The sequence below is a fragment of the Perognathus longimembris genome, chromosome 11 (assembly GCF_023159225.1).
Source record: "Perognathus longimembris pacificus isolate PPM17 chromosome 11, ASM2315922v1, whole genome shotgun sequence".
Lineage (NCBI taxonomy): Eukaryota > Metazoa > Chordata > Mammalia > Rodentia > Heteromyidae > Perognathus > Perognathus longimembris.
This window is the reverse complement of record NC_063171.1, coordinates 12,585,367-12,602,133: the sequence shown is the minus strand read 5'-3', so window position 1 is coordinate 12,602,133 and position 16,767 is coordinate 12,585,367. Positions and strand designations below refer to the sequence as shown.

At 34.5% G+C, this 16,767-nt stretch overlaps 1 long non-coding RNA gene and 1 pseudogene across 1 annotated transcript; both read right to left on the bottom strand.

Annotated features, from left to right (window-relative positions):
- Window positions 1-351: 351 nt before the first annotated feature.
- Window positions 352-14,483, bottom strand: LOC125359971. Its single transcript, XR_007212629.1, has 3 exons — window positions 14,346-14,483; window positions 9,749-9,755; window positions 352-363 (listed from the first exon to the last, which is right to left on the bottom strand). It is a non-coding gene; the product is annotated as an uncharacterized LOC125359971 (long non-coding RNA).
- Window positions 14,484-14,558: 75 nt separating this feature from the next.
- Window positions 14,559-15,315, bottom strand: LOC125359887 (annotated as a pseudogene).
- Window positions 15,316-16,767: the final 1,452 nt, after the last annotated feature.

The window sequence follows — 16,767 nt, the reverse complement described above, 5'->3', positions numbered from 1 at the left end:
GAATTGCTTTGGCTATTCTAGGTCTATTGTTGTTCCATATGAATTATGGGTTATTTTCTCTATTTCAGTGAAGAATGTAGCTGGGATCTTGATAGGGATTGCATTGAATTTGTATAACATTTTGGGCAATATGGCCATTTTCACTATGTTGATTCTGCCTACCCATGAGTATGGGAGGTCTTTCCATCTCCTGGTGTCCTCTTTGATTTCCTTTTTAGCGTTTCATAGTTCTCATTAAATAGGTCATTTATGTCTTTAGTTAGGTTAATCCCTAGGTAATTTATTCTTTTTTTAGATATTGAAAATGGTATTTTTCCATAATTTCCTTTTTTGTTTGTACATTGCTGGTGTACAGAAATGCTGCTGATTTTTGTGGGTTGATTTTGTATCCTGCTACTTTGCCAAAATGGCTTATTAGTTCTAGGAGTTTTGGGAGTGAGTTTTTTGCATTCTTTAGATATATGATCATGTCATCTGCAAAAACGGATAGTTTGATTTCTTATTGGCCAATGTGGATCCCTTTGATGTCCTCCTCTTGCCTTATTGCTATGACTAGGGATTCCAGCACTATGTTGAATAGAAATGGGGAGAGTGGGCATCCTTGTCTTGTTTCTCCCATTTAATATGATATTAGCAGTTGGTCTATTGTATATATCTTTTATTATTTCAAGGAATGTTCCCTCTATTCCTCTTCTCTCCAGGGCTTTTAACATGTATGGGTTTTCTGTTTTGTCAAAAGCTTTTTGAGCATCGACTGAGATGATGATGTGGTTCTTGGTCTTAGTTCTGTTGATGTGGTGAATTATATTTATTGATTTGCAGATGTTGAACCATCCTTGCATCTGTGGGAATGAAGCCTACTTGATCGTGATATAGAATTTTCTTGATCAGTTTCTGGATCCTGTTAGCTAATACTTCGTTGAGGAGCTTTGCATCTGTGTGTTATTTCGTGATTTTGGTCTGTAATTTTCTTTTTTTGTGGGGTCTTTGCCATGTTTGGGGATGAGTACGATATTAGCTTCATAGAAAGAGTTTGGGATTTCTCCCTCTGTTTCTGTTCCGCAAAAGAGCTCCTCACTGAAGGTTTTATAGAATTCATTGGTGATTCCATCTGGGCCTGGGCTTTTCTTTGTTGGGAGGCTCTTGATTACATGCTATATTTCGCTGTAGGTTATTACTTTATTTAGTTGATTTATGTCTTCTTGATTCAGTTTGGGCAGTTTATAATTCTCTAAGAATTGATCCATTTCTGTAAAATTTTTGTTCTTTAGTGAGTAAAGTTTCTGGAAATAGTTCCTTAAAATTGTTTGAATATCCTGTGTATGTTGTAATTTTTCCGGTGGAATCCTTGACCTTACAGATACGAGTCTCTTCTTTTTTTTTCTTTTGTAAGTCTTGCAAGGGGTCTGTCAATTTTATTTATTTTCTCAATGAACCAGCTTTTAGTTTTATTTATTTGTTGAATAGTCTTTCTATTCTCAATCAGATTTATCTCTTCTTTAATGTTGATGATCTCTCTCCTCCTAGTCATTTTAAATTCATTTTTTTCTTTTTTTCTCCAGTCATTTTAATTGCATCATGAGGTATTTACCTGTTCTCTGTTCTGATTGCATTATTTTAATGTGTGTACTGAGGGCAATGATCTTGCCCCTCAGCACTGCCTTTCCTGTGTCCCATAGGTTTCTTTGTGATGCATTTTCATGGTCCTTGTGGCTTATGAACTCATTAATTTTGTCCTTAATTTGCTCTGTGACCCAAATGTTGGATAGCAGTGAGGGGTTTAGCCTCCAAGTAATTGTGTAGTTTCTGTTGTATCCTTTGTTATGGAGGGCTACCTTGATTCCACTGTTATCAGATAGAATACATGGGATATTTTCAATACTCTTGTATTTGCTGAGGTTCTTTGTGTGGGCTATTACATGATTTGTTTTGGAGTATGTTCCATGGGCTGCTGAGAAGAATGTGTATTGGGTCTCTGTAGGGTGAAACCCTCTGTACAGATCTGTCAGATCCATGTGGGATATGGTGTTACTTAGGTCTTCAGCTCCCATGCTAATCCTCTGTGTGTTGGAGACAGTATTAAAATCTCCCACTATGATTGTATTTGGGTCTATCTTGTTTGTAGTTCTGAAAGAATTTGTTTGACATATTTACGGCTTCTTTTGTTCAGTGAGTATAAATATATCAAGGTGATATCTTGATTCTGGATTTTTCCTTGTATTAAAAAGCAGAGGACACCATAATTTTTAAACCTAAAACTAATTATGCTTTATAAGTATAATATACTTTTAGCAGATATTTTTGTAACTATGAAACGATTCTTATTTTGACGGAAATTATATCAACTGAATGAAACTATAAATCTCTTTCCAAAGGTTGCATAACAAAATGTGACTGAATTCTATTACTGAATAATGTAAACTTTCAGGACAAATAGATATAGCATGCTAGTCCTAGATCGTGTATTTCTTCCAATATAACATAACAAACAACTAGAAACAATAATTTCAAATGCAGAGAGTAAAAAATTCCCCTCCCACATTTTTGAGAACATTTATGAGAGAAAGGAGTGGCTTGTTTACCTGTGAATCATAAGGAAATATTCTCAAAATTGAAACAAAATATATGTTTAACAGTTTTGTGATTTTTTTATGAGGCTAGGAAACCCATTTTGAAGTATTGTTACAGATCATTTTTCACACAGAAAACCTCTGTAAAAGATTGAACCCAGAAACTTGATTACATATATCTGGAAAATGAAGGCCAATGATTACTTTGAGTCCTGTAAACACAGCCTCAAGAAAACTTTATTGTAAAATAAAAAAATCCAGTCTTCAGTGTTACTTAGTGAAAACAAGTTAGATCAAAACAGAAAAGAGAGCAACGTTTTAGCAAGATTAGAGCACTTGCATGTGTCAAGTTAAATGTATGACAGTATAAATCGAACACATAATATTTATATACAATCACACTCGCAAATTGAATAATGATAAATTGAAAAGTCCAGCCAATGTTGTGTAAAGGCAATAAACAGTAGGATATCAAGTATACTTCGTGCATTTCTCTTTGCTACATTATTACAATGATGGAAAACTTAATAGACTCTCAAAGGTTTAAAAAAATTCAACTAATTAAACACAACATATAGTTACAGGCTTGTTCTAACTACTTATCCATACTCTTTATTGTATGTATCAGTAAATGTTAAATGATGGATTAAGCTGTATTCATACAATGCTGTATTCATGCAATATGATTTAAGTATTACATTAAGATTGAAGTGGATTCATTTAATCTTGTTAGGACAATTCTTTGATGTTTTATTTATTTTACCCTATGTGGTATGTTTGTACCACCAACAGGAACAAAGTATATGCAAGATAGAAATGTGGAAAACATTAAAGGGCACCTTCAGTAATTCCTTTTGTGTAGTAAGAGATCACATAGAGAGATTCATTCATTTGAGTGATAAGTAATATCTCTTGAGAAATAAACAAGTTTTGTACTAGAGATGTTCTGGATGACACCATCCCCACTACTGCTTTCACATAAGTTGTTATGTTTCCTTTCCCCTGTACCATCACACAAAGGGAAAAGGTTGTCTTGCTTAGGGTGTCAATTGCTGTCCTATATATTTCCTAAAACAGCCATCGCAAAAACTTCCCCTATGGCAGAGGTTGAAGATATGTGGCAATTTTGACTTGTAGAAGAGTACCATACAAAAAAGTGAAATGCTACGAAAAAATTCAGAAAATATTATATATTTATTAAAACACTTGAAAAAATATGGTTTTAAAATCAGGGTAGATTGCACATGAATATGATGTAGGTATGTTACTATTTATTTACTTAGTGTAAGTTTTGGGGCTTAAAGTCAGGGCCTGTGAGCTGTTTCAGTGATGTTTTGGTCAAGGTTAGCATTCTGTCACTTGAGCCACATTTTGAGCTTCTTGGTCATTATTGCCTATGATTATAGCTACTCAGGAGGCTGAGATCTGACAATCACGATTTGCAACTATCCCAGACAGGAAAGTCTGTGATATTTTTATCTCCAATTAAGCATCAGAAACCAGAAGTAGAGCTGTGGCTCAAAGTGTTAGAGTGCTAGCCTTGAGAAAAAGAGCTCAGGGTCAGGACCCAAGCCTTGAGTTCAAGTAGCTATGATCATAGTTATGAGCCATGGATGTCTGGCTACCTTTTATTAACATAGAGTTCTAATAATATTACATTTCTATAGTATTTAGAATCTACAATATTTGCAAGGTAACACTAGCTAGGTATAATCTAAATTCTATTTAATATCACAAAAATCAATTTCTATATCTATAGCTGTGTATACATGTTTCTCTTGTCCTCTGCATATATCCCCTATATTCCTTTTACTTATTGATTTATTTGTATCATGGCTTGTCCAAGTTCACACCATAGAAAACTGGGACTGAATTGCTAGTTGTGTCAGTGATCCAGATATTATAAATTTAGCAACACCCCAGTTTCTCATTCTGCAAACCTCCACACTCATCCCCTCAGTTATAGAGCCAGTGCTAAACCAGACACTACCAGAATCATCTTGTTGATAAGGCAAACAAATAAAAATATCAAAAACCAACAGTAGTCTAAAAATATAAAAAAAAAATGATAGTGTAAAACAAGCCTGGAGCCAGCAGTTCATATCTGGCATCGCAGCTATTCAGGAGGTTAAGACTAGGAGAGGTGATGGTAAATGCCAGCTGGGGAAAGCATTTTTAAGATAGCTTCTGGAACAATCACAGGGCTTGTAGGTAGAAAACCCATCATCTCACTTGTGGCTAGAAAAGTAGCAAGCATTGCAGGCCAGGTTGGTGCAGAAAAAAAGTGAGACCTTATCTATGAAATACTGAGATCAAAAGAACTGGAGCTCACGTAGCTCTTGTAGTAAAGGACCAACCTGAGTTTAAACCTCAGTACTTAAGTAAAAACAACAACAACAAAAACCTGTAAGAAAATCATAAACATATGGCAAATGAGCCAGGCACCAGAGGCTCACACCTGTAATCCTAGGGACTCATAGTTACTGGATTCAAGGCTTTTAGCCAGCCTGGGCAGAAAAGGTCATGAGAAATTAACTCCAATATACTATTCAGAAAAAGCTGGAAGTGACACTGTGGCTCCCTTGGTAGAGCAATCACCTTGAGCACAAGGAATCTCAGGGACAGAGCTGAGACTCTGAGTTGAAACCCCATGACTGGCAAACACACACACACACACACACACACACACACACACACACAGGCATGCACACACATGCACGCAGGCACACATATATACACAGGCAAATGTACAGTGCTAAATTTTGAAGAAGAGCTTTGTCTTAGGGACCATAACAAGTTCATGAATATCAACAGTTTAGAAATGTTTCCCACTGGCTCAGGATGCAGGTGGCTCACGTCTCTAATCCTAGCTACTCTGGAGGCTGAGATGTGAGGATGCTAGTTCAAAGCCAGCCAGGGCAGGAAAGCCTATGAGATTATTATCTCCAGTAAATTAATCAGAAAAACCTGGAAGTGGTGTTATGGCTCAAGTGGGAGTGTGCAAGCCTTGAACAAAAAGAGGCTCAGGGACAGTACTCAGGCACTCAGTGCAAGCCCTAGGACTGGAAAAAAATATTCCCTATAAAATTGTCAAAATATACATAAAATACATTTGATTTCTTAGTATTGTATTGGGTATTGATGTGTGCAGTAATTTTTGTGACAGTCATGTATCTGTCCATGCAGTTATAGGTTTTAAATTCTCAAATTTACATTATAGATCATATTTTTAATTTTACAGTACTAAGCTCTATGCACTTTGAGCATTTTTGTTTTTGTTTTCCTCAATGAGAGTTTCTCTGGAACCATGTATCAATGAATTTTAAGGATCTGCTGTAATCTGTTTTCCAAAGCTTTTAATTTCACTTGTCTTCTGACTGTATTTGGTTAATGAGAATGTAAGAAATATACTCAGATTCATGAAAGAACTTTCTTGTTTGTTTTGTTAAACTGTGGACTGCAAATGAATACATGGAGGTACTAGTGGAAGAAGTTCGCATTTATCCCAGGGTATTCCATACTAAGACCTCTGGAACTTAGCCTAGCTCTTCATGAACCGAATCTGACTACAAATGCATGCAGAAACACATGCAAGTCCACTGTTCATTTTAGTCTACATAACATTGCTAACTAATTAAAATCACTTTAACAAATTCAATTTTAGATTGTAGACACACATCACTTTAACAATGGGGACATGTTCAGGGACATGCATTAGTGTAAGTTTTTGTCACTGGTAAACATCATAGGTAGTACTTGCACAAACTTAGAAAGCATATGTTAGTCATTCAACATGAGGTAAATGTGAAATATTCACAATGTTGCCAGGATGTGGCACGTCGTTTGACATATTGAGTATTCATGGATATTGATATGTATATATGTGTATCTGTGTGCATACATGGATATTCTTTAAAATAAGATTTAAAGTACAGGCCAGATGGGGGAAATTAATGAGCAATCTTACCACACAGGGGGCAGAGATCAGGAGAATAGCAGTTTAAGACCATGCAAAGAAATAAGAAAGACAACTTCTTAACAAATATGTTGGCATAATGATCCAAACTGGTGAGCAAAGAAATGTTAGATACATTGACATGAGGACTACAGTCCAAGGCCATTCCCAAGGGAAATGTCTAGCTGTATATGTAAATTTTTTTTATAAAAAACCTAAAACTAGAGAACAAAAGGAGTGAGGATATTACTTACAGGCTATTGTACATATATAGCCCACCCTAGGTTCTAAGGTCAATCCCTGTCCCTCAAATAGCATCAGTAAATATCAGAAACAATCACTTAGCATCATAAAGTATTTTGCACATGTGTAATTGTATATTTAACTGGGTTCATTGGAATATACCTTGTATCCCATCACTACTGTTGGTTTAGCAGTGGAATATTGCTACATGTCCTTCACTAACTTTCATAAAATAAGCATTCTATATGTTATAGATTATTATAGATCCTATAGTATTATAGTGTTATATTCCATAGTTAAGTTCAAAGTTTATCAATATTCTTACCGAGTACAATCAAATTCCTTGTCCCCTTGTTGCTTGTCACTTTTATTACTAAGATGCATTTTTATCTTTGCTGTTTATCTGCATGTTTTCTTTCCAATTGTGAAATTAGTTTTCTTCACTTATCTGTGAAGTGCATTGTAGACTGATTGAAGTCATTTCACCAAAGATGATTTGTGTATGCTTCTTCCAGGTAGCTGGAGACAAATTTGATCAAAAGGTATTTTGAATGAAATGTTTTACCTTTAGGAATTACAGGGTGGTGAACATATCCTTGTGAACAGTCTTTATAAGTGTGCCATGAGTTGCATTTCCTTTTGCTCCCTTTTCCAATGGTAAATTTGAGATACCTACTTTTCTATTATGTTAGGTTTGTTGTTGTTGTTTTGTTCGTTACACAAAGAATACTATATTTGGGGACATATTTATGTAAGCACATTTTATAAGACTTCCTTATCAATGTCATTACATATATATGTAATGAATGTATGAATACATGTATGTATGTAATATCCACACACATATATTATACACACATCCATATTAATCCAATCATCAAAGCAGGATTTCACAGTTTCTTGGCAGCTATGGGTTGGATTCTATATTTCTCCAAAATTCACATATAGAAACCTCATCCCTAATGCATTTGAAGAAAGAATAGTGGGAAAGTCCAGACAGAAGAAAAACTTGAAGGTAGGTCATAAAGGCAGAGTCCATATGAATAGCATTAGAAGCCCTATTGTAATATATATAGTAGGTGACATTGGATGGGCTCCATCTCAGCCATAGGATGATACACAAAGACTATGCAAGTGAGCCTTCTCTGATACTGGATTGGTTGGCTCTCTAATCCTTGTACCTCAGTGTTAGGTAGCAAAATGTTATTTTATTTTTTTAATTACTAAATCCACTTTAATTTTGTTGCATTAGTTTCAAATAAGATATGGGGCAAGATGAAAGTTTCTGGAAATATAAAATCCATGCTGACTGCATCATTTCCAGTGTTCCTAGTTTTGCAATGTTCTCAGCCACTGCTAATATTTTCTTTTATGGAAGCATAAAATTATGTTTAAATATTTTCTTATAATGCTTACTCATAATTTGTTTTCAGTTATATTGTTACTAATGGCTTGCAGTCATATTGTGTTTATGATTGGCTAATATATGATAGGAAGCATTGAACATCCCTTTTCAAATGTTGACTCTGTGTTTCTGGTTTTCGAAGAATCATTTTACTGTCATATTTATTTCCTTTAAAATTATAATATATTCATGATTTTCTAATGTATGAACACAACATATGTTTGTCTTATGGACGGTTCTGTTGTTCCAAGAACCCATGGTATTCACTTCTTTTAATGTATGAAAATCCAATTTTCTAACCTATAATTTCACACAATAAACTTTATATAGAATTAATTTTAAATATAAGAGATACCAATGCAAAGCCTGAAGATATACATTAATTTGTTTAACTGTATTGCATAAGGCTAGCCCAACATGTAATGTTTTTTAAAAATCTGTATTAAATATAATAAAAATCAAGTGCAATTAACAGAACTAATAGGAAGGAACAAGATAAATGCTATATCCTAATAGAATCCCAGGGCTAACAACTCAAGCCACAGCTGTCTTATTTGTAGACTCAAGCAGATAACATTAAGCTAAAGAACCAGCTAATGGATAATTAATGTTCCCTATTAAATTATCTGAAGGAAAATAGCAATGTTAGCAGGTCACTGAAGTGGAATTAAAAAAGAAACTTTGACAAGGGCAATTTTTCTGGAGTTTCATTTTTTAAAAGACTGTGACTATAGTTACCCAGAAAGAATTAAAATGTGTCTATGACTGACCACACATTTTTTCTTTAATTAAGCATGAAAGTTTAGTTTATGACATGTGTGGTTGATGTTATATTTGGCTAACGTGCTTATATGTTATAAGCTTAAATTTCCCCTAAGGTAATTTTTTGTCAACACATTACATTAAAATCCTTTGCAGCTAACTTTGATTAAAGAAAAATTCATGTCATAATACTATCCAAAGGATAGAACTATATTAATGACATTTTAATGTGATATAGTTCTCTTATATTGTTGAACACTTGACTAAAAGGAAGATTTCAAGCCCCTTGGCACTGGCTGAGAGAATATATTTGTGTACATAATTATGTGTCTAAGCAGAGAATCAGAGAGGACAGAGGAAGGTAAAAATTCCTCAGTGTTGTATTATATAAATTTGAAAATATTAATTACTCATTTGCTTCCTGTTACCCCAATTATCTGTGGATTATGAAGACATGGATATGATATATGGTGGGTATGTCTCCAATTTAATATGAACTCTGGTTTACATTTTTATATTGCATAACCTATATGATCACTCTGTTTTATCTGTTCTTTCATTTCATATATGTAAATAGATATAAATAATATGAAAGCAAATGTCCAATACATTATTTTTACTTCACAAGACAATATCTTAACTGATCTTTAAAATTGTGTTTAGCATAATTATTTTTCAGAAACATATTATATACATCTAATACATAGGCATATAGAATATATATTTGTACCAAATTATACATAACTCTCAAACTTTCATTTATTTCATTCCAACTGTTCTTCATTATTTTTTGTAAACATTCATTTCAGATACTACAAAACTGATTTGCATCAAAATTTTAATATATTTTGTGGTATATGCCAGTTAGTATTTATCATTTTTATGAGAAAGTAAATTCTTAAATTCTTCATTTTTCTTTTTTCTTTGATTTTCCTTCCTTCCTTCCTTCCTTCCTTCCTTCCTTCCTTCCTTCCTTCCTTCTTTCCTTCCTTCCTTCCTTCCTTCCTTCCGTCCTTCCTTCCTTCCTCCCTCCCTCCCTCCCTCCCTCCCTCCCTCCCTCTTTCTTTCTTTCTTTCTCCTTTCTTTCCTTCATTCTTTCTTTCTGTTTTTCTTTCTTTCTTTTTTGTTGTTGTTTTTGTTGGTTGCATGGCTCAAACTCAGAGTGTGGGCACTGTCTCTGAACAAGTTTTGCTCAAGGGAAGCACTCTCCTACTTTGAGCTACAGCACCACTATCACTATCAGTGGTTAATTGAGATAAGAGCCTCACACCCTTCCTTCCCTAAGTGGCCTCAAACCACAATCCTAAAATCTCAGCCTCCCGAGTAGCTAAGATTACAGGTATAAGACAACGGCACCTACAAACTTTTACTTTTAAAGGACAGTTCATCTACATATTAATTTCTTGGTTGATAGATATTCCCCCTTCATCAATCCATTGATTTCTTTACCTAGTGTTGATATGAGACTTACTTGTGTCCATTTGTAGATGAATCCCTACTCTCATCTACTGTCAGAAAAACTCCTGTTTTTCTTTAGTGGCTTCAATTTTCATATAATGTGACCAAATTTCATTTACAATTTGTTACAATAATGATTTTTTCTTAGCATTGTCTTTTTTTTATTCTTTGAGGTGTGATTTGAGGTGTGTAGCTAACTTCTGTGAACTTTCAATTTCTAATACATGGAATAAGTTCAGTGCCCTTCAGTAAAAAGAAGGATCAAGAAAATGTCATATATTTTCACAATGGAATTTTACTCATCCATCAGAAAGAATTGTATTATTCCATTCCTAAGAAAAATGAAAGACTTTTGGAAAATATATTAAGTGAAAAAATCAGGTCCACAGAAACAAAGGTTTCATTGTTTTCCTCATTTGTGATAGTTAGAATGAGCCTATAAATCTATAAGTAAAAATATTGGGTGGTATGCAAGTATTTGCAAATGAATTAAATGAAGTATGGTTGAATCTATGGGAATTCATAGAGTCTATGTTTCTTTGAGTGGTTCACTTCACTCTATGTTTAACTTACCATTGCTAAACTATGGAACCAACCTAGAAGCCCCTCAGTAGATGAATGGATCAAGAAAATGAGATACATATACACAGTGGAATTCTACGCTTTCATCAGAAAGAATAGCATTTCCCCATTTGTAAGGAAATGGAGAGATTTGGGGAAAAAATCATATTAAGTGAAGTGAACCACTCTAAGAAACATAGACTCTATGAATTCCCTTATTGGTAATAATTAGGACATTTCTAGGATAGTCCTTGCAGAAGATCACAATAGCTCAATAGCTAGTACATACGAATACATAAGATGATGGTATGATTGTGGTTGTTATTTTCAACACACCATGTGAAATTATGCCTTTTTTCTTTTGTCTTTCTTCCCCATGGTTTTATCCCTGATGTCACTGTAACTGATGTTGGTACCCTGGGTATTGTAAATATGTTTATTAGAATGAGGGAAGGGAAGGGGAGGATCAAAATGAAAAGACAAAGGGTAAAGGTGAACCAATGCAACAATACTTTCAGGACGATGTGCTATAAACCAACTGTAAAACTCAGAGGTGGGGAGTGAATTGGGGAGGGGGAAAGGTGGGAGAAAAATGAGGGAGGAGGTAACAAGTTTAATAAGAAAAGTACTCACTGGCTTATGTATGAAACTGTAACCCCTTTGTACATCACTTTGACAATAAATACATTTTTAAAAATTAATTGTATGATGCTACAAAATAAAGAAAAATAGGGAAGGGAATAGATTGAAATGCGGTGAGAAGGTTGAAGGTTGTATTCATAAACTGTTTCATTAATTGGCAACCCTTTTGCACAGGTATTTAAACATAATAAATAAAAGCTAGAATAAATAACAAGTTTAGACAACAATGTAACTCAGCAGTAGATATAGCCCCCCCTGAAAAATAATAAATAAAAAATATGCTGTAAATAAATAAGTAAAATTTTAAGGCTACCTAGAGTGAGGCAAAATGTGGCAAGTGATTATGTATATTTAGTTTTTATTTGATAAAATCATGTAATGGAGTAAGTCATATAAGATGAAAATGAGGCAAAAATGGGAAGTATTGATTAATTTATACCACAAAATGATGAAGATAAATGCTGCAATTCTTGTGTAGCCATTGGGATAGAAAGAGGTTACAAAAATTTCCACTAGGGAACATGGGAAAGTAGAAAGATAAAATTCTTATTTTATCCTCTATAGAAGCAATCGGGTAGATAACAAACTCTAGAACATATTAGCTGAAAGGTAATTTGTAAAAATGACATATATACACACACACATACACACACACTAGTATCTAATAGCATTAAATTTTTATTAACTAAAAATTTAGTTAAAAACCCAAGATGGTCAAGTTTAGGAACATTATTCCAACTGAGTTTGCTGCAACATCACATTCCTAAGTCAGGAATTCTCAAGGACATAGCAGAAATTAAATAAGGGTAAAACTGATTGTAGAAAATACCAGAAGAAAGCTTCTACTGGCTTAAAAGAAAAATAAAAGAGTTTTGTAACCAAAACATTAGTAGATTGAAAATAACTAGCCTTGACCAAACAGGTATGCTGAAACAAATAAATGGAACACACATGCACAACACACACACACACACACACACACACACACACACACACAGAATAAAGAGAAGGCAAAGTGCAGCCCCTGTTAAAAGCATTTTGCAGTTAATGAGTGATCTAAGTATAAATTCTAATTATATCTTAAAGATATTTTTAAAAATGGAAATTTTATTTATATGCCGGTAGTTTAAACAAATGTAAACACTAATATGGGCATATAAAAAACACATGGCTTTTCCTGGCTCTAAAAACTTGAAAGCTAATTTTGTTACTGCAAGTGCATCACCTATTGTTTCTACAGCTGGCTCTATACTGGTTATAACTGGAAATATACACCTAGAATTTAAAGTGTCACAAAATATCAAAAATATCAAATTGGGCATTTGTCAGAAATAAACAGTTTATGGAAAGATACTACAGTGGAATAAAGATAGACAAATGGACTTAATTACACTTCTCAACTTGTGGCCTAGAAAGCTCTGGAGATTCTGGAAAGTCATTCAGGTATTCACGATAAAAAGCAAGAATATTTCTATGATGATACAAGTGCTTCATCACATTATTTTTCATATCTCATCTTCTAGTATCAGCACATACATATGTACAATATGAGGCATTAATTTGGATATCTCCATGCATGCCTAAATGTCCCTTGAAGACATTAAACCCTCCTATTGACAATTTTAAAAACACAGATATAAGGCTCTATTACTTGAAGGTCTAATTTAATGTGTGATTATATATTGCTGTGTGTAGTTTCATTTCTCAGCTTGTATTTTCAGTATGACAAAGTGACAAAAAAAGGTAATATCTATGAAATCTGTATTTAGGTTGTATTTGGCCCAGTGACGGTTATGGAGCCAATGACAGTGCCTTTCTCTGTCAAGCATTTCATCCTACAATGGGGAGGATTAATCAACCTCAGTGTTTGCGTGTTTTTTTTTTTTAATTTAAAGTTTATTGTAAAGATGATGTACAGAGATGTTGCAGTTATATAAGTCAGGCAATGAGTACATTTCTTTTTGAACAGTGTTATCCCCTCCCTCATTTCTCATTTTCCCTTCTGCCCCTCACCCCACTTCCAGTCAGTGTTTGTATTCTAAAAGTCATTATCTTAGTGCAGCATAATAATGAAAGGCAAAGTATGCTACAAAATATTTGTCCTTGCATGTGTCTTGTGTATTCCTTTTTTCCTCTTTTCTTTCTACCTTTCCTTCTTCCTTATTGTCTTTCCTTTGTCTTTTCTTTTCCTCTTTCTGTTTCTTTTTCCTTTCTTTTCTTTTCTTTTTTTTTGGTGCCAATTCTGGAGTTAAACTGAGGATCTCGGTGCTGTCCCTTAGCTACTTTTACTCAAAACTAGCACTCTAGCAGTTGAGTCACAGCTCCACTTTTGCCTTTTTGGTGGCTGATTGGAGACATAAGAATCTCACAGACTTGCCTGGGTGGCTGGCTTCAAACTATGATCCTCGGACCTCATAAATACCTAGGATTTACATATTATGAATACACAGTTGTTGTTTTTTTTCTGGCATATGGAAAGTATGCACCACCAAACAGTTCAAATAAGACGAATTACACTGGTTTCATCTTTTTATTTTATTTTTCTGTTTTTGGATAAGCTGAATGATCTTAGTTTTCTAATTTATACACAAGCTGGGGCAATGCTGGGCCATACATAGCATAGTTCACTCTAGGTCAATGTTTGTAGCAGGACATTAGAACAGGAGTGTCTTCAGAAGCCAGCTTTGAGACCTCTGTGTTCTGAAATCCCTATTATCAATTTAAATCTCAAAGAATAAGAGTATTGTACATAACTTCAAGGCTTTCTCATCTTGGGTTTTAAGGAAATCAACAAGGTCATTTGGATTTCAAGGACTCACAAGGTCACTAATAAAGAAATAGCTAGTTCTTTACTGCAAGCAAGACCTTTGCACAAAGCCCACTGGTGGATTCCATTTATTCCATTTATTCCTCTATTGGGATGGTTCACTCAACAGTCCAGAGAGATTGGTGCTGGGTAACTTCACTGGGATTGGGACATATCCTGAAGCACCCGGGGGCGCAGTCCGCCTAAGGTCGTCGGTTTGTTGTTGAAGGTGTGCCACTGTCCCTGGATGCTAGTGTTGTCCATGTGGAAGGGCTTGTGGATGCGGATTATGTCCAAACCAGACTGGTTCGCCAACTTTTGCACCAGTGTGGTGATCTCCTCCACCGACTTGCAGTTTAGATTCTCCTCACGCACAGACCCATTGAGGTATTCGCCCACTACTCTAGGCACTTGACACGGCCGCGGGTTCACGTAGATCATGACCTCTGGGTTCTGTCAGGCAAAGTCGGTCACCTTCTGCTCCACGAACTCCTTGGTGCTCTGGGAAGAGGGCATGTCGTGGCTGAAGGTGAAGATGAGGCCCTGCAGCTGCTGCAAGTAGCGACTCAGCCCGTTGTGGTGGACACTGACCAAAAAGTGACTTGAACCAGTAGTAAGCCTGATTTTATCTTAAGTCATGTTTCATTGTGTGTGCATTGTTAGTATTGTTAGGGATTTAGACTAAGGATAAAATTCAATTCAAATTCCCCGTTAACACTCACTAAATTAAAAATCAACAAGTTTTCTTTCCACACATCCAATAACACTTCCTTATGTTGTATATTAAAATTTCTTGCACTAAATGTTAATGGAACACTTTAAGACTTTAAGTATAGATAAAAAGGAAACTTTCATTAAAGTTACAATCAAAATACTTAGTTTTAGTGTTGATTCCAACATCTGAATGATCCATTGCAACTTGAAGGCTTTTTGTTTGACATGCATGCTTATGATCTCTAACTTGCACTCCTAAATAGTGTTTGGATTCAGTTTCACAGAAGTCACAATGATTGCCCATGAGAAACCTTTTGTTTTTCCTTAGAAACTTCCCAACAAACTATAAACATAAGTTTGTAGCATTCGCGCCTGGAATCAGCAATGTAAAAGACCTTTGGTAATGAGCTTAAATAAAACCAGGTACTTTCCAAATAGGACAAAATCACTGCTGTCCTAAGCAATGCAGGTATCTTCACTCTGATCCAAACTATGGTCTATAGTGGCCACAAGGACAATGTGCCTTTCAATAATACCTGAACAATTACTATCTGTAACTTAGTCACTCTGTCTCCATCTTCTGCTTCATAGTACCTAGAGCTAGATCTTACACATTGGGGCTTGGTTGGTTGTTAGCTAACCCAGGTAAATGAATATAAACCTTTCAGTATTGCATTATTTAAACTATGTCATTGAGTCTATGAGTTGGTAAACTATAATAACCACCATAAATGAATGAAAAAAAATGTGTATGAAAAAGTATAATGCAATGCTTAGTAATTACAGTACTCAAGAATGTTCTGTAGGAATTGAGTGTTATGCTATGACTTTTCAACCAGGAAAGATAGCAAAGGTCTTATCACCAACTTTAAATCACTATTTGGTCATTTAGCTACATTTACTTATGTGCTAAAATAGAACAGAAGACTTAGATTAGAGAAAAAAAGACTATTATCCATCAAGGATCCTCATGCTGTTCTCCCAACCTTGTGGTGGGTTATTGGTAAAAACTTGAGGTGTCATTATATCTACAGTGAAGTTGTAGCATAAAGAGGGACCCTAACATTAAGGGACCAACAATATTTTGTGAGATCCAATGTTTAACTTAGAGAAGCTGTCAAAATGAAACTTCTTCCATCCAGAGAGAAAGGAAATTTAGCTTGGAATATTAACATGCTAAGAATATTAGTAACAAATTATCTGAAAATAAACTCTGAAAGTCAGTATATTTTATTACTTTTTTCAATAGATAAAATATGATCTGTTAGGTCTCTGGGAAAATTTTATTTATCTTTGTTCCAAGAGAGATTTGATCTTTAAATATCTAGTGATTATTTCCTACCATCAGCCTTGTCAGAAACATAAAACCATTCATGAAGCTTTGTGTCCATCTGAAACATACACAAGAAAACCATTACAAATGCATACCTATTTTTTGATCAAGCTATTTTTAAAAATCATTTCATGATGAAGAAATGAGTAAAAGCACTCCATTATGGTAATTCTAATGTCCAAATACAAAACGAAAAGCAAAAATACAGTGTGTATTGACCAAGTTAAATATTTGTAATGATAGTTTACATGTGCATACTAAGTATAATATTCTATATCTTATAATTATCAATACCTAAATGATATTAAATTTACATTT